This window comes from Chelonia mydas, chromosome 2, assembly GCF_015237465.2.
Source record: "Chelonia mydas isolate rCheMyd1 chromosome 2, rCheMyd1.pri.v2, whole genome shotgun sequence".
NCBI classification, from domain to species: domain Eukaryota; kingdom Metazoa; phylum Chordata; order Testudines; family Cheloniidae; genus Chelonia; species Chelonia mydas.
Window position 1 is genome coordinate 134,716,772 of NC_057850.1, and position 14,734 is coordinate 134,731,505.

General features: G+C 40.3%; 1 long non-coding RNA gene across 1 annotated transcript; it reads left to right on the forward strand.

The window, feature by feature from the left end:
* Positions 1 to 6,279: 6,279 nt before the first annotated feature.
* On the forward strand, positions 6,280 to 10,825 carry LOC122464302. Its single transcript, XR_006288243.1, has 3 exons — positions 6,280 to 6,396; positions 9,904 to 10,078; positions 10,604 to 10,825. It is a non-coding gene; the product is annotated as an uncharacterized LOC122464302 (long non-coding RNA).
* Positions 10,826 to 14,734: the final 3,909 nt, after the last annotated feature.

A 14,734-nucleotide genomic window follows, 5' to 3' on the forward strand; every position in this document is an offset into this window, starting at 1 on the left:
CTATGGTAGGAAGAATGTAATCTGACACTGCCTTGCCAAAAAGCAGGTAAATTGTGCTGCTTTGTGAGGAGTGGTTACTTTCTGTTAGTGGGAGAAGTAGTCTCACAGGATCCATACTATTCAAAACCAGGGACTAAGCAGAAGAAAAGATTGAGAAACACAATAGCACTTTGAACTTCTTTAGAACCCTCCATCCAGCCATGTCAAAAACCTTTAAAAAAATCAGTGAATTAAGACTCAAAACTTCTTGCCTGTGTTGTCCTCATTTAATAGATGAGGACTCTCAGTCACAGAGGTTAAGGCCCTACATTTTCAAATTTGGGTGCCTCAAAGTAAGCACCCAATTCAATAATAGGCACCTAAATGAGGCCATGAGGTGAAGTGATATTCCATCATCTTGAGTAATGGGACATGGAAAAGAGGACAAGGAGTTAAATGTACCTGAAGAAGCCCATAACTTCAAGCAGACCAACAGCCTGCCAAACAAAAGCGTGTGTGCACGAGCACAGAGAGTAGGACTGAGTAGGGGAACAGCCCTACCACATCCAATCCCAACACACTCTCACATATGATGAAGTGCCAGGAGGGGAGAGGGAACTGACAGGGCCATTCTCTTTTCCCTGCCTAAGAATGGGAAAGTTGGTGACAGAATCTCAATTTTTTCCCTGGAGAGGAGGGCAAGTTAGAGACATCAGATCTTCTCCTGGGGAGGGAAACCAGAAAGGCAGTAGGTCTTCTGATAAAAGAATGGAAGGATATAGTAGAGTCACAGTTTGGAAATTCTTCTCCCATCAGAGGCAGTGTTGCCCCATCTACTGGCAGAAAGGTTTGGAGTCACTTATATTCCACAGCCAGGCACTAGCTCCTATTCCTGCTCCCAGCTCACATTCTTCCTCATAAGTTTTAATTTCACCACCCAGTGAAAAGGTAGGAGGGACAGAAGTCTGGGGTAGCTGTGCTCCCCACAAGCCCAGAAAGGGAGAGAAACTTGGTGAGGTGAAGAAAAAAACAAACATTCACCATGTTCTAAAAAACTATAAATAAATAAATAAATATATTTTGCAGGGTAAAACTGGCCATAGTATTTTTTGAAAAATAATAAAGTAATGTACTCTGTTGGTCAGTACCTTAATTTTGCTGATCGTTATCAAGGCACAGGCCTTTGTCTGTTTACGGTCTAAATAACTCTACCTTGCTGTTGTCATATCAAAGCACAAGACTCTCTGAAGTTCTTAGCTTAGCATTTCTTTTTGCTGGGCTGATATCGAGGTGTGGTAGTCTATCGTAGTTCTACTAAACTAGTCTGATGTCAAATGACAAGTTACAGTGGGTTTGATGACTCAGCATTTCCAGCTTACTGGGCTGATGTCAAGAGTCAGGCCTCTGTTAGGTTAGGCTCAGATACTCTAGGTGACAGGTCTGATGCCAAGACAGGAGACTCTCAGAGGTCTAAGCTCCTGGGCTAACAGCCTTTATGCAGTTTTGGCTCATCACCTCAAGCTTGCTGGGATAATTTCAAAGCACAGATTTCTATGACGTGTCTGGTTTTGCATCTGTAGTTTACTGGGCTGATGTCAGAGATCAGGACTTTGTGAACTCACCAGGTTTAGCAGCTTTAACGTGCCAAGGCACATGCCTCTATTTTGTGAGATGATGTCAAGGAACAGTCTTTTGTGAGATCTCTACCTTTCCAGGCTGACGACAAGGCCTTTACGAAGCAACTGACTCAGCACCCCTAACTTCCTGGGTTCATATGAAAGCACAAGTCTCTGGAAGGTTACTGGCTATATGATATTCATACGGTAAATTGCATTTTTCATAGACCATTAAGTGCCTCACCTGCACTCTGGCATCAAATCCAAAACATCAGAGCAACTTCTAATATTCCAAACCTCTGAGCCACTTCAAACACCTGTCACTTCTTAATAAAAGCAGCCTGCCACAAAAATATTTTTCTTACCCGTTGTAATCCCAAAAGACTAGAAATAAGAGCTTTATACCATTGGAACAGAAAGATCCCCTCCTTTCCAATGGGACACACAGCAACTGTTTCTAGCCCTGGAAGTTCCTGAGATCACACCTAAAGCCACAAAATTATATATGGAAAAACTATTTCATATTATAAGTATCTGAAACCTGGCTCTTAATATAGAAAGTGTTTAGCAACCTTAACTATAATTGTTGCTACCTTATAATACATCATAGATGCAAGTTTATTAGTTATAATAACTTTTCTCTCCCTCATAGGCCAGTGCATTTGGAGTCACAATATTCAGAAAAACTACACAATTCATAAAGTCTTTGGAGGTTCAGGGCCTTAGTCTTTACACATGTATGCACCTTCTCCACTTGGTATAACCAGAGAGCCAATGGAATTAAGCTTCCCAGAGATTCCTGCAGTGTTCTCTGGAATCTAAATATTTGTTATAAGAGATTAATTTTCTAGGCCTGGTTACCTTTGAACAGTCCACTTGTTGAATCTAGTGGTTGAATAGTTATGATTTTGTGTCTATAGCTAGGGTGACAGAAATAATAACTCAAAAAAGGTAACTTCTCTCCTTCATGTTAGCAGAGTATTCACCTTGAAATGTAATTGTGACTGCTTGACTTCCAACACTGTTACCTAAATAAAAATGTTTGTGGCTGTCATATTGGTTTTATGTTACCTAATTTGAAAAAATATATATTCTAAATCAGTTATGGTTTGCTTTAGTGGATAGGAAGACAAGGTTGAATTGGGAGTGTTTTCAGTCAGATGGGTAGCATTTTAACAGTGATTGGTTCCATGAGCTCTGTCAGTTTATCGTCGTGTATGGAGCATTTCCTTTCAGTTTGATGCTTTTTGCATATTGCAAACTGGCAAAAGTTTAGATTACCAACAAAAATGTGCATATCTTATGATAAACTCACAGAGTGCCAGATAAGATATTTTACCTGCTTAGTGGGGCAGTTGGAATTGACATACCCAAGTGCTGATAGTTGGGGTTTGTGAATTGCAGCTGCCCCTGTAAGCAGGTAAAATATCTGATCTGGCATCCTGTGGGTTTATCAAAAGATATGCACATTTTTGTTGGTAATCTAAAAGTAAAGTAGTGTGGCCTAGTGATTAGAGCAAGGAGATTGGAGTCAGAAAATCCTGCTTCTGCAGTTGGTTCTGTTACTGACTTGCTCTGGGTCATTTGGTAAGTCACATAAACTTTCTGTTCCTCTGTTTACCTGTTTGTAAAGCTGGAAAACTAAAACTGTATTCACAGAAGAGTTGGAAGGCTAATTAATGTTTGAGGTCTTTGGATGAAAGGCTCTATTGAACTGCATAATGTTACTACATTTCTAATTATTTTATTATTATTAGCAACCTTGCATTACATTTGAAAATGTGGCACAAAGTGTTATCAAGTCTCTTCCATTGAAGTCATTTGAAATCTCCTGGTAAAGACATTCAGTGAAATGCACCTCAGTGAAAGAGAACAAAGTTTGGCAGTTTAGGGATTTCTTCCTTAGTGGAAAGGCTGCTTGTCTACCATCTCCTGATGGGGAAAAACACTTTAATTGGACCAGCTAGATGTTTTAGGCATTTGCAGGTGGAACATGTGAACATATAATTGAAGGTTAATTAACTTCAACTAGCACTAGGTGTTCTTTGAGTAAAAATGAAAGGGAAAGGCTCAGTAAGTTACCAACATATATATTTGTCACTTTTTGGTACAGACAGTTGGTAGAAGTAACATGTATTGAATTTTAAAACACAGGAGAATACTTTAGTCTAGATTCACAATGAGAATGTAAGTGTTGGAACTAGAGCTGGGCAAAATGTTTTGGACAAATAGTTTATTTAGTGAAAAATGCAGTTTTGATTGACCTGAAGGTATTCATGAATTTGGTCCAAGAGTTTTGGGGAAAGTTTTTCAGAGCCAGCAAAGTGTGTGTGTCCTCTTATAACCTCTAACCCAATATCTGGGGCACCTGGCTAGAAGATAAGAGACCAAAGTTTGAATCCCCACTCTGGAGCAGGAACTTGAACTCAGATTGTATCCTTCGTAAATGACTAGCTGAACCACTTGGCTATTGTGAAGTGGAGAGGGTGCTCTTAATTTCTCCTGTTGAAGCTGTTCCACTTTGTGTACTGTAGAACCTCAGCGTTACAAACACCAGAGTTACGAACTGACCGGTCAAGCACACACGCGTTTGGAACTGGAAGTATGCAATCACATAGCAGCAGAGACAAAAGAAAGTCAGTACTGTACTGTGTTAAATGTAAACTACTAAAAATAGACAGGGAAAGTTTAAAAAAGATTTGACAAGGTAAGGAAACTGTTTCTGTGCTTGTTTTATTTAAATTAAGAGGTAAAAAGCAGCTTTTGATTCTGCATAGTACAGTTTCAAAACTATATTAAGTCAATGTTTAGTTGTTCTTTCAAAAGTTTACAATCTTCATGTTTTGTTCAGAGTTACAAACATCCTCCATTCCTGAGGTGTTTGTAACTCTGAGGTTCTACTGTAAATTAATATTCAGTGAAGCAGCGGCTTCAATTTAAGTTTCTCCCTAAGCAGCAGGCTAATTCTGCTTGTAGTTGCTTCTACTGAAGCTAGGGCACTCATCTGGGAGATGGTTCAACCTGGATTCAGGTCCTTGCTCCAACTCAGGCAGACTGGGGATTTGAACCTGGGTCTCCTAACTCCTGGGTGAGCACTTTTAATCACTGTGGCTTGGGTGAGGGTGGATGTAAAAGGGGCACCATCTCTTCCTTCTCCATCCTTTATGTGGCTTTAGACATGTTTTGAGCACAACTACCAGATTGGGTTCAACAGGCAAGATTGACAGGGGAACGTTTAGAATCCCACTGGGGTTTAAGAGGTGTCCAGAATTAGAGAGACATTTAAACACCTACAGGGCTAGGTGGCAGATGAGCAGGTGGTTTGTGAATGCCAGTGGTGCCTAAATGTTGGATTTACAGAGTTAAGTCCCCCTGTGAATCTTGGTCTTTATTTCTGTTAAATTTCACTGAATGCAGAAACTGAACCAGGCAGACTGGGACCAATGAAGGCTAGAGGTCTTGACTTTTCTGTGAAAAGACTTTTGGTTTATTTTATCGTGTGGATTTTCTGAAGACGAATAATTTAGGGAGAATTTCACACTCTTTTCACAGAAGCTATTGATCAGCAAACGATTAGGAAGAGGAGGAATCAGGAGGAAAAAAAAACAGGAGCAGAACCAAAACAAAGAGAACAAGTAAAGACAGATGAGAGAAAAAGGGTAGAAGGGAGAAATAAGACAGAGGGAGAGGGGAAGAAAATTATAAAGAGAAGAAGGGAGAAAAAAGAGGATGCATGCGGAAACTACATCAGGAGAACAGAAGCTGGAAAAATTCATGGGGAATTATATAAACTGTGGTAGAAAAGAGTAGAATATTTGGCTGTAGTGTGCAGAACTGTTGGTTCCAGGTTCTGAATAGATTGTAATTACCTTTTATCCCCCAAACTTATCTCCAAACCAAAAGACTTTGTGTTCAAATGCCAATATTCTGAGCCATCTATTTTCTTCAATATTGGCAATAATCTGTCCCATTAGAAGTGCTGAAATGTGAACTATCTCCTGCTTGTGAAAGAATTATTAAAAGAAATTTATTTACTGAAATGAGTCATTTTAATGTCTTTGAGGCAGGGACTTTTAATTATGTGCACCTAGAGCAGTGGGGTACCAATACTTACTTAGGATCTCCAACTATTACTACAAAACAAACGATGCTAGGCATAACTCCAAAGTATCCCCTCTGCCAGAAATAATACAATCTCCTTCTGTAAGACTTTTTCCACAGCATGCCTTTTTTGGGGCTAGCCCTTTAGATTTAGTAGAACCAAGAATCTGCAGCTCTAAAGCAGCCATTTTGTAATGGATGGCTGCATCTCCTTCCCTTCTTGTGGTGAGTATCTGTTGTGTGTTCTTTCTTTTCACTCTGAAGTTATATTTTCACATGAGTATCAGTGATTTTTACTGCATTTCCCAGGGTTGCAATCTTATATGGGGAATCTTTTGCATCAGAATAGTCTAGTAAAGACCTTGCATTTGTGTATAGTCCCAGTGTGGTTAAAGAAAGTTTGTAGTGGTTTGTCCTAATATTTCCATGTAGGATTGGGGCTAGGAGGCATATGTAGAAAGGTATAGTCTATCTTATGTCACTCCAAGACATAAGTCTATCTTATGTCAACCAAGAATTCTATTTTATTTGCAGTCTAGTTACTATTTTTCAGTTTTCAACGTTTCTAAAGAAGAGTGTATGAGTGTGCCACTCCTTACTAGTGAGAAACAGACAGCTCATGTACTATGATTGGCATGCACCTCAGTGTCTGCAACTCTTTTGCTGCAGTTGCTCTATTAAAAACCAATTAACTTCAAAGGTAATCAGGTATTTAACTTATCTGTTGTTCAATGTAAAATGCTGGGAATGAGAGCAGTGACTAACAGGCTTGCTGTCAACTGTTTAATTTGAAAGTTATTCTTGTTTAATAAAAATTGTATGCATAATGTCAGCTATTTAAGACATGATGACAAATATGTAGCTCTGGAACAGCCTTTGGGAAGGTTTAGCTTGAAATCTGTTCAGCAGGCAGCTGAAAGGACAACCAGCACCAAGAAGCACGTGGTCCAGAAAGTTTTGGTCTCTTGTTTCTAAAGTAACCTTCCTCAGAGATTAATAGAAAAATCAAGGAAGGGAAAATTGTTTAATCAGCGTTGATTGGGAAAACCTGTGTCCATATTGGGGAGTATTGAAGTACTCTATAAGGCCACACAGGCTAATCCTTGGCTTTTGTTATAAAGCTATGTTTATGGGGGGGAGAAACTTATTTCTATTGTATAACAATTAAAATGGAGCCAAGTGACTAATTTTCAAAGAAAATATTTTTTCCAATGAATTTATCTGCTCTTTGCATGACATATCATTTTAAATTTCTTCACATTTAATTTTTTTATGGTATTTCTCTTTAATCTTTTGGGATTGATTATGATCTCTGTTAGCACGCATTAGTTCCGCTGTGCTGGTTAATTGTCACGTGGTATTATTCCTGGTTCTCTGTCAGAATGAGTGCATAAGGACTTCCGGTGTGCATATTTGTATATATTTATGGCTATTAATCATCCGCATTGCACTAGCAACTAAGGGCCTAAACCAAGGCCTCATTGTGCTACATACAGATAAATAGTAAGGGGAAACAGATGCACAGGGGTGAAATGATTTGCCTAAGATTACACATACAGCAGGGGTAGACCTTTTCCCTATAGTTGGACACTCCTGCCTCTGTATGTTTCTGTCATACTCATAAGAACATAAGACTGGCCATACTGGGTCAGACCAAATGTCCATCCAGCCCAGTATTCTGTCGACCGACAGTGGTAAATGCCAGGTGCCCCAGAGGGAGTGAACCTAACAGGTAATGATCAAGTGATCTCTCTCCTGCCTTCCATCTCCACCCTCTGACAAACAGAGGTTAGGGACACCATTCCTTATCCATCCTGGCTAATAGCCATTAATGGACTTAACCTTTATGAATTTATCCAGTTCTCTTTTAAACCCTGTTGTAGTCTTAGCCTTCACAACTTCCTCAGGCAAGGAGTTCCACAGGTTGACTGTGCGCTGTGTGAAGAAGAACTTCCTTTTATTTGTTTTAAACCTGCTGCCCATTAATTTCATTTGGTGGCCCCTAGTTCTTATATTATGGGAACAAGTAACTAACTTTTCCTTATTCACTTTCTCCACACCACTCATGATTTTATATACCTCTGTCATATCCCCCCTTAGTCTCCTCTTTTCCAAGCTGAAAAGTCAGCCTCTTTCATCTCTCCTCATATGGGACCCATTCCAAACCCCTAATCATTTTAGTTGCCCTCAGACATGCAATCTCAAAACCTCATTTCCATTAACATTCAAGCTAATAAAATTCAGCCTCATGAATCTTTGCAGAAAGCAAACATCATGGTTTGAGTGAATATTCGTGTACTTTTATTTTTATTTGCTATATTTGCCTAGTCTAATTGGGTGGCTTTCAGGATGACAATCTCTTGTCCAAACATGACTTTCTAAAAATAAGTTTGTGGTAGTCAAATTCCAGTTTCAGGCGGAAGTCTGTCAAGCTAGGAGGCCTGGAATGTGCATGAGAATATCATGCAGTTTGCAGCCTAGATCAGAGCTCTGTTTTCAGTCTTGAAATGGCTCCTTAACCATACAGAATGATTACATTATGCAAGCATTAAGTAATGCTATGCCTTTCACTTCTACTTTGCTGATTTCCTGCTATGGGATTACTTTTGTGACAGAATTTTTAGGATCTGGTCCTAAGTTTTGCAAAGAAAATAGTGAGCAAGTCCAATGTTATTCCTAGTAATAAGAAAATGCTCTACATTTGACTTAAATATAGTGAACAAGCAATGCTTTGCAAAATTAATAAATTTTGAGTAGACAATAAAATTGGGTTAAACAAGCTTCCCAGTGTTACATTAATCAAGTCACACACAGGAATAGCCTGATGAAGAGATATTTCTACACTATATTATTATGTATAGATTTTTTTTGTGGCACTCAAAGTCCCTATGAATAAAGATTAAGTTGAAACATAAAATGACCTTGTAAGCAGATACAGGGGCACAAAGTGCTCGTGTGTGTGGGCGGGGGGGGGAAGGCACAGTGGCCCCAGCCCCCTTGGCTGGCTCTGAGCAGACACCCAGCAGCCACCACCTCCTCTCCCAGCCAATCCTGAGACAGGGATCCAGGCCCAGCATGATCCAATGTATCTTTCCCTGGCTGCAGCACAGCAGACCTGCCTGTGGCTGGTTCTGCCCTCTGTGAGCATTTCTGAGCTGTGCCTAGAGGGCACCCTGCACCCCACTGTCTTCTTCACCGTGGGGAAGGTGCCCTATGGGAGAGGGGACCTTTCTGTGGGCCCCCTCCTGAGGAAAATTCTGGTTGCACCTCTGAGCAGATGTAGCATACTATAACTCTTCTGTATTAAGTATCAGAGGGGTAGCCATGTTCGTCTGGATCTGTAAAAGCGGCAAAGAGGTACCACAGGACTCTTTGCCTCTTCTGTATTACTTATTCTCCTCTGTCCCACTAATTTCCCTCTCGACTCACAGCTGAGAGGAATTTGCTAACAGCCAGCAATGATTTGCATTTGGCCATTTGCACAGACTGATGGATGTAGAGACTGTGCCCCCTTCTCCTAATAGTTCTGCTGGAAGATGCAGAAAAGGTGGTGTTGCACCAGCTGCTATAGCAATGGTAGGTTGACGGAGGGCTAAAACTTTTGACAACTCTTCACATTTTCGAGAGGGCCTGTGAAATAATTTCTCAGCCTCCCCACAGCTATGTTTAAGTCTTATGTACTCTGATGACACTACTGACCTCAGGGCCAGTTTAAGGATTATGGGGAGGGTTAGTGAGGGTGGTTTTTTTGGTGGGGGGAGGGAAGATACATCCCAAGTTAACTGACTAACTCAGTGTAGGGGGAGCTGTTTCATGTACTGTAACAACATGGAAGGACTCCACACTTGTAAAATTAAATTGGATCTTCATTAAGAAAACAATTTAGAGAGATTGTGTAACTGCAGCTGGCATTCTAGCCATGTTCAGATGCACTGGTTTCCTGGTGCCTTCTTCAAACACTTCAAACACTTCCCTCCTGCAACCTGTGCTCCTCTCTCCCAGTTCCATGCAGGTTGTGGAGGTTAACCTTCTTTTGGCACTTACTCCTTGAGATCTCGCCAACCTGGGACTATGAATTGTTGTACTGCCTTTAGCACCCCTACCTGTTTTGTACTTTGCTGTGTTGATATGAGATATGAAACTATTGATGCATGTTGATTGAAGCCGTCCATCAGAGATATGAAACTATTGTGTTGTACTTTGTAAGGAATGCCCTGCTCAATGGATCTGCCACCAGCATTGCCTTTCCTGGGCCGTAACTTCTTCTTACGTTATGGTGCTGGAATCTCAATAACATGCATTGGAATCACTTGGCTGTATTCAGCAATGGCTTCTTCATCTGCACATCTACCTGATAGAATCATTGGATTCCAAAGAGCACAGTCAGTATCTCTTTTTTTCTACCTGAGCATGTCCCCTTTCTGTCTGTGTCAAGGATCTGCTAGCAAATGCTATGGGCTGCTGGCTTTGCATCAGTGCTACTACTAGCCCCCCTTCCAAATTCCATGCAGATTGCTGCAGTAGCAACTCCTATTTAGGTTGCTGAATGCTTTCCATTTTAAAGGATCATTTATACCTGTTCTTTAAAAAGTGGTTACCTCTTTTTTGTTTGAAGCAGACCTTTGATACTTGGTGAAATGCCTTTAGACTACAGTAGTGTCTTTTCTTCCATAAAATTTCATTTAGCTTTTGCTCAGTGTGACACTCTGTACCTCCAAAATAGCACCCTGGAACCCCCATATTCACCACTGTGGTATGATTATGATATGTTTTGTACAATGCATGCCTTGTGAGGTATCATTTAAGAAGTCTTGATCTGTTGAACATTTATGTCCTGTTGCATTCTATATACTATCATTTTATATGAAGTTATGAAGTATTTCTCTGTTTGTTTCTGATATATGTAGTAAGTCAGAGGCTAGCTGTGGGCTTTTTTCAGTGGCAACAAAGGAGCAACTAACAAGACCGATTTAAATCAGGACCAGACGGACATGTTTATGGCCCATCAAGAAGAATCCCCTCTCCCACCGACTCCTCAGAGTGGGCATGTACACAATGAGGGCTGCCTAACCCCCACGTCGCTGCAAGGATCTTTCTAGCACCTGGAGAAAAAGTATAAATGAGGGTTGATGACATCACCACTTGGCCTCTCACTTCCCCCATCTCAACCCCTGGAAGATCATTTGGAAGACAAAGACTTTGTACTGGGGAGTTTGGTTCCAAGCTGAGAGGGAATTCAGTCTGTGTATAAACTGCCTGGAATATCCAGTGGGGTGAGAAAACCTGTTTGATTCAAATCTTGGTTAGTCTCTTAAAGTTAGAATTTGGACTGTGATTCTATTTTCATTTCTTATGTAACCAACTTTGACCTCTATGTCTAATACTTATAATCACTTCAAATCTATCTTTCTGTAGTTAAAACATCGAAATAAGTTTATTATCCTTTCCAGTTGATTTTTGTCTAAAGTGCTTTGGGAATCTGCTCAGATTACAAAGGCTGGTGCATGTCCCCTATCCTTTGATGAAGGGGTGAACTAATTAATGAGCTTGCACTGTTCAAGAGAAGGTCTTCAACAGTGTATGGCAGTACATTTCAGGGGAGGGAGGAAGCCTGGGAGATTTGCTGCTGTTTTCCTGCACATAGTTCATGAGTGACTGAGAGCATTCATGTAATTTAGCTGGGTGTGCCTCTGCATGCTAATGGCTGAGTGATAACAGTACTTGGAGGGGTTTGCTGCTTGTCAATGGCAAAGTGTTGTGAGAGACAGCACAGGCTGCAGAGTTAAGGGGGCACAGCCGTTTGACAGATCTAAGTTATACCCTGGGGATCCTGTCACACTAAGATATAAAAGGGTTTAAATTGCCATTTTTCCTTCTCTCATTTCTGTTCCTCAATACCATTTTGGAAACTGGACAATATAATTTACATTACTCACAAATATTCCAAAGTGCTGGGCTCATGCCACCACCAGAGTAAAAGCAGACGCTGTAGTGAGACCATCTGGGAGCTACCAGAGCTGCTATTGTGTAGGGATGAGAGGGGTATGCCCAGTGTTGCAACAAGAGCAAGAGTAGGCTCCCTTGAGCCCAGCATTGGACCCCTACGGCCCATTGCCTTCTAAGGAAATGCCAGATTTACAGTTGCCTATGCAGCTTTACTTTGTTCTACTTACACATTTATTACGATTAGAGCTCTACAAATAAGGACTTTTTGGTTAGTTGACTGTACCAAAATTTTTGGGTCAAAGTGAAGCAAAATGTTTTTGAACTCTTTGGTGAACCAAAAAGTCAAAGAAAAAAAACAGTTTGGGGATTAATGAAACACTCTGTTTGATGTATGGTTTGGGTTTTTTTTTTTCAGTTTTATTTTTATTTTTTTAAATGAATGAAATTTAGGAGAAGAAAAAACTTCTCAAAACTATTTGGCAAATCAACACACATTGCAAAATATTTCATTTGACTTGAATCTGCATTTTTTGGCAACACTTTTGTCCACATTGTTTTCCCCCCCAGTTGTAGTGGCAATAATGTTTTACATATGTAATCACATACTCTTGTTTTCTACGTGATCCTTGTCTTATTCAGTGCACAGGATGAATGCGCACAGCAGCACAATTGAGTGTGTGGGCAACTGTAAATTTGGGATTTCCTTACCTTCAAGTGTTTGATTTTGTAACCTATATAACCTGGGGGTGGGTGGTTATGTGTAATTTTAAATTGGAAGTGTGGTTGTGTGATGTAAACTTACTGTGTGTGTGTGCGCGTGCATGCACATGCATCTGTCTGTCAGTCAGGTCACTCTAGCCTCCTGCTAGAGAAATGGAGCCTAACTGGATGTTTCTTCAACCCTAGAGACCAGTTTATATTGTTTGATGTCAATTTACAGTTTCCAGGCTATGTTCACATGGAAATGGGTTATAGACTTTTTTTTTTCTCGAGTCTGAATTCTTGTTCACTAGGACCAAAACCTGACTTTTTGTAACAGGACTTCTTACTTGATTAATCATTCAGTCCTTAACCAATTATTTCGTTAATTTGTCCCATGTTGGGTTTCTTACCAAGTGCCCACAGTGGTGAGTCAACCTAAGGCTATAACTCTCCCTGAAGGTAGTGTGTCCTGTGAGTGTTCAACCCTTATGAAAACCAGGCCATATTCACCTTTTGCTGTGTCCTGTTGTATTTTTTAACACCTTTTTGTATGGACCACAACAGAAAAGATTCTTCACAAATAGAGCTTTTTCCTCAGTATTTCCTTTGCAAAACTCGATCAAAACCACATCTCTAACACACAAGCATTACTTTCCCTCTACTATTAGAATAGCCAAACATGTTTGAATAAATCATAGCTTCCGTTTCTGGAGAACGACCCTGAAATAAAGCACTTTTGGAGGGGGAATGTGGGGAGTTGTGCTTCATCTTAGAATTCAGAATAATTACAGGGAGGATATCACCCACAACATTCTTCGCACTTACACACCATTGTAAAACAGTGACAGAAAAAAGGGTTAATTCCCAGACCAAATGAAATTTTAATTAAACAATTTGAGAATGTGGATTTAGATCTATTGACTGTATGTGAAACTGCTGTCTTGCTATCAATTTTTTCAGGCATCCTGCAGCTGTATATTGTCAGTTTCACATAGTTTTACATGTCTGAACATGGAAAGCAGGAAGGCACTGATCTGAGTTTTTACAGGAGATTATACTGGTAATGATTTAGAATCTATTTAGTCAGCAGTAATTAAACTATAGTCATGAGGAGCTAGATTCCTTCTGTTAGATGCAGCACACAGTTACAAGCAATGTAGACCCATACTGTCCTGGGATGATATTGGGAATCACTCCTTGAATTTCTCAGGATGAAGCAAAGCACTCCTGCTACATTTATTTATGGAGCACAAGCCTGTTGCTCCTGCAAGCTGGGGCTGCACTGCAGGCTGGTGTTGAGCCATGGCCCTGTCTCTTCCTTTCTTGTGGGTGAACACTTTGCACACCCTGGGCCCTAGGAGGGACAGAGCAGTAGTGCAAGAACAGGGCCATGTAAAGGCGGCAGAAGGCTTCACACTCCACTACACAGCACTTTCCTGGAAGAGCCATGCAGACTCTGTGCCTAACTTAGTTTTTCATCTGCTTTAATATAAAGGGGGGAATAAAAGTTAAAGCTACAGTATTCATTTTGCTCCTTTGAAAGCAAGTGACTTAAAAAAAATCTTATGAGAAAATACAAATGGTTTCTATTCAAAATCTTATTTGTATCACCCAAATTCTGTTTAAAGTTAAGTTGCACTTAATACAGCTATCAGCCAAACTACTGGGTTTAATCCTCCTGTCACAGGCACATAAACTATAAACCCTGTGAAATCTGCAGATGCACCAATGAGGTATCCGCAGTACAGCAATGGGGGAACAGGCTAACTAACTGTTTGAAATAACTCAAACCACTCTCTGCCTTAACTTGGTTTCCTTAAATCTTCAAGAATGAACACATCACCACAAAGTACAGACAAAACCCACATTTTCTCTAATACATTTTCAAGATCATGTACTATCTAGAGTTCTTTGTTACGGAACAAAATACAGATTTACTAAACATAATAGCCACAAATTGAGCACCCAGTATCTTAGGCCTTATCTACATTCAAAGTTTTGTCAGAGTAGCTACACCAGGAAAAAACCTGCTAATGTAGACATAGTTATACTAGTAAAAAAGTACTTTTGCTGGTTGTCACACTGACAGTGGAGCTACACCTTTGTCTCTTTTCTGGTCTCTAAGAGCCCCCTCTGATGTAAGACTTAGTGTCTATTTTCTTGGGATTGAATTTTGCAATTATCACATTCTTGGACCAGGCCCTGGGCCACAGTACTCTGTGTGTCAACCATTCTTATCCAGCAGGTCAGACTGAGTTCAGCACCTGTGATTCTTCCCTTCTGACGTCTGTGACTAGTAGAGTGGATGGGAAATGTAATGATGAAATGAAATGTTAAGTGGAGGGTAGCAATGAAATGGACAAGAATTGTGTCAATTTCATGCAGCAACT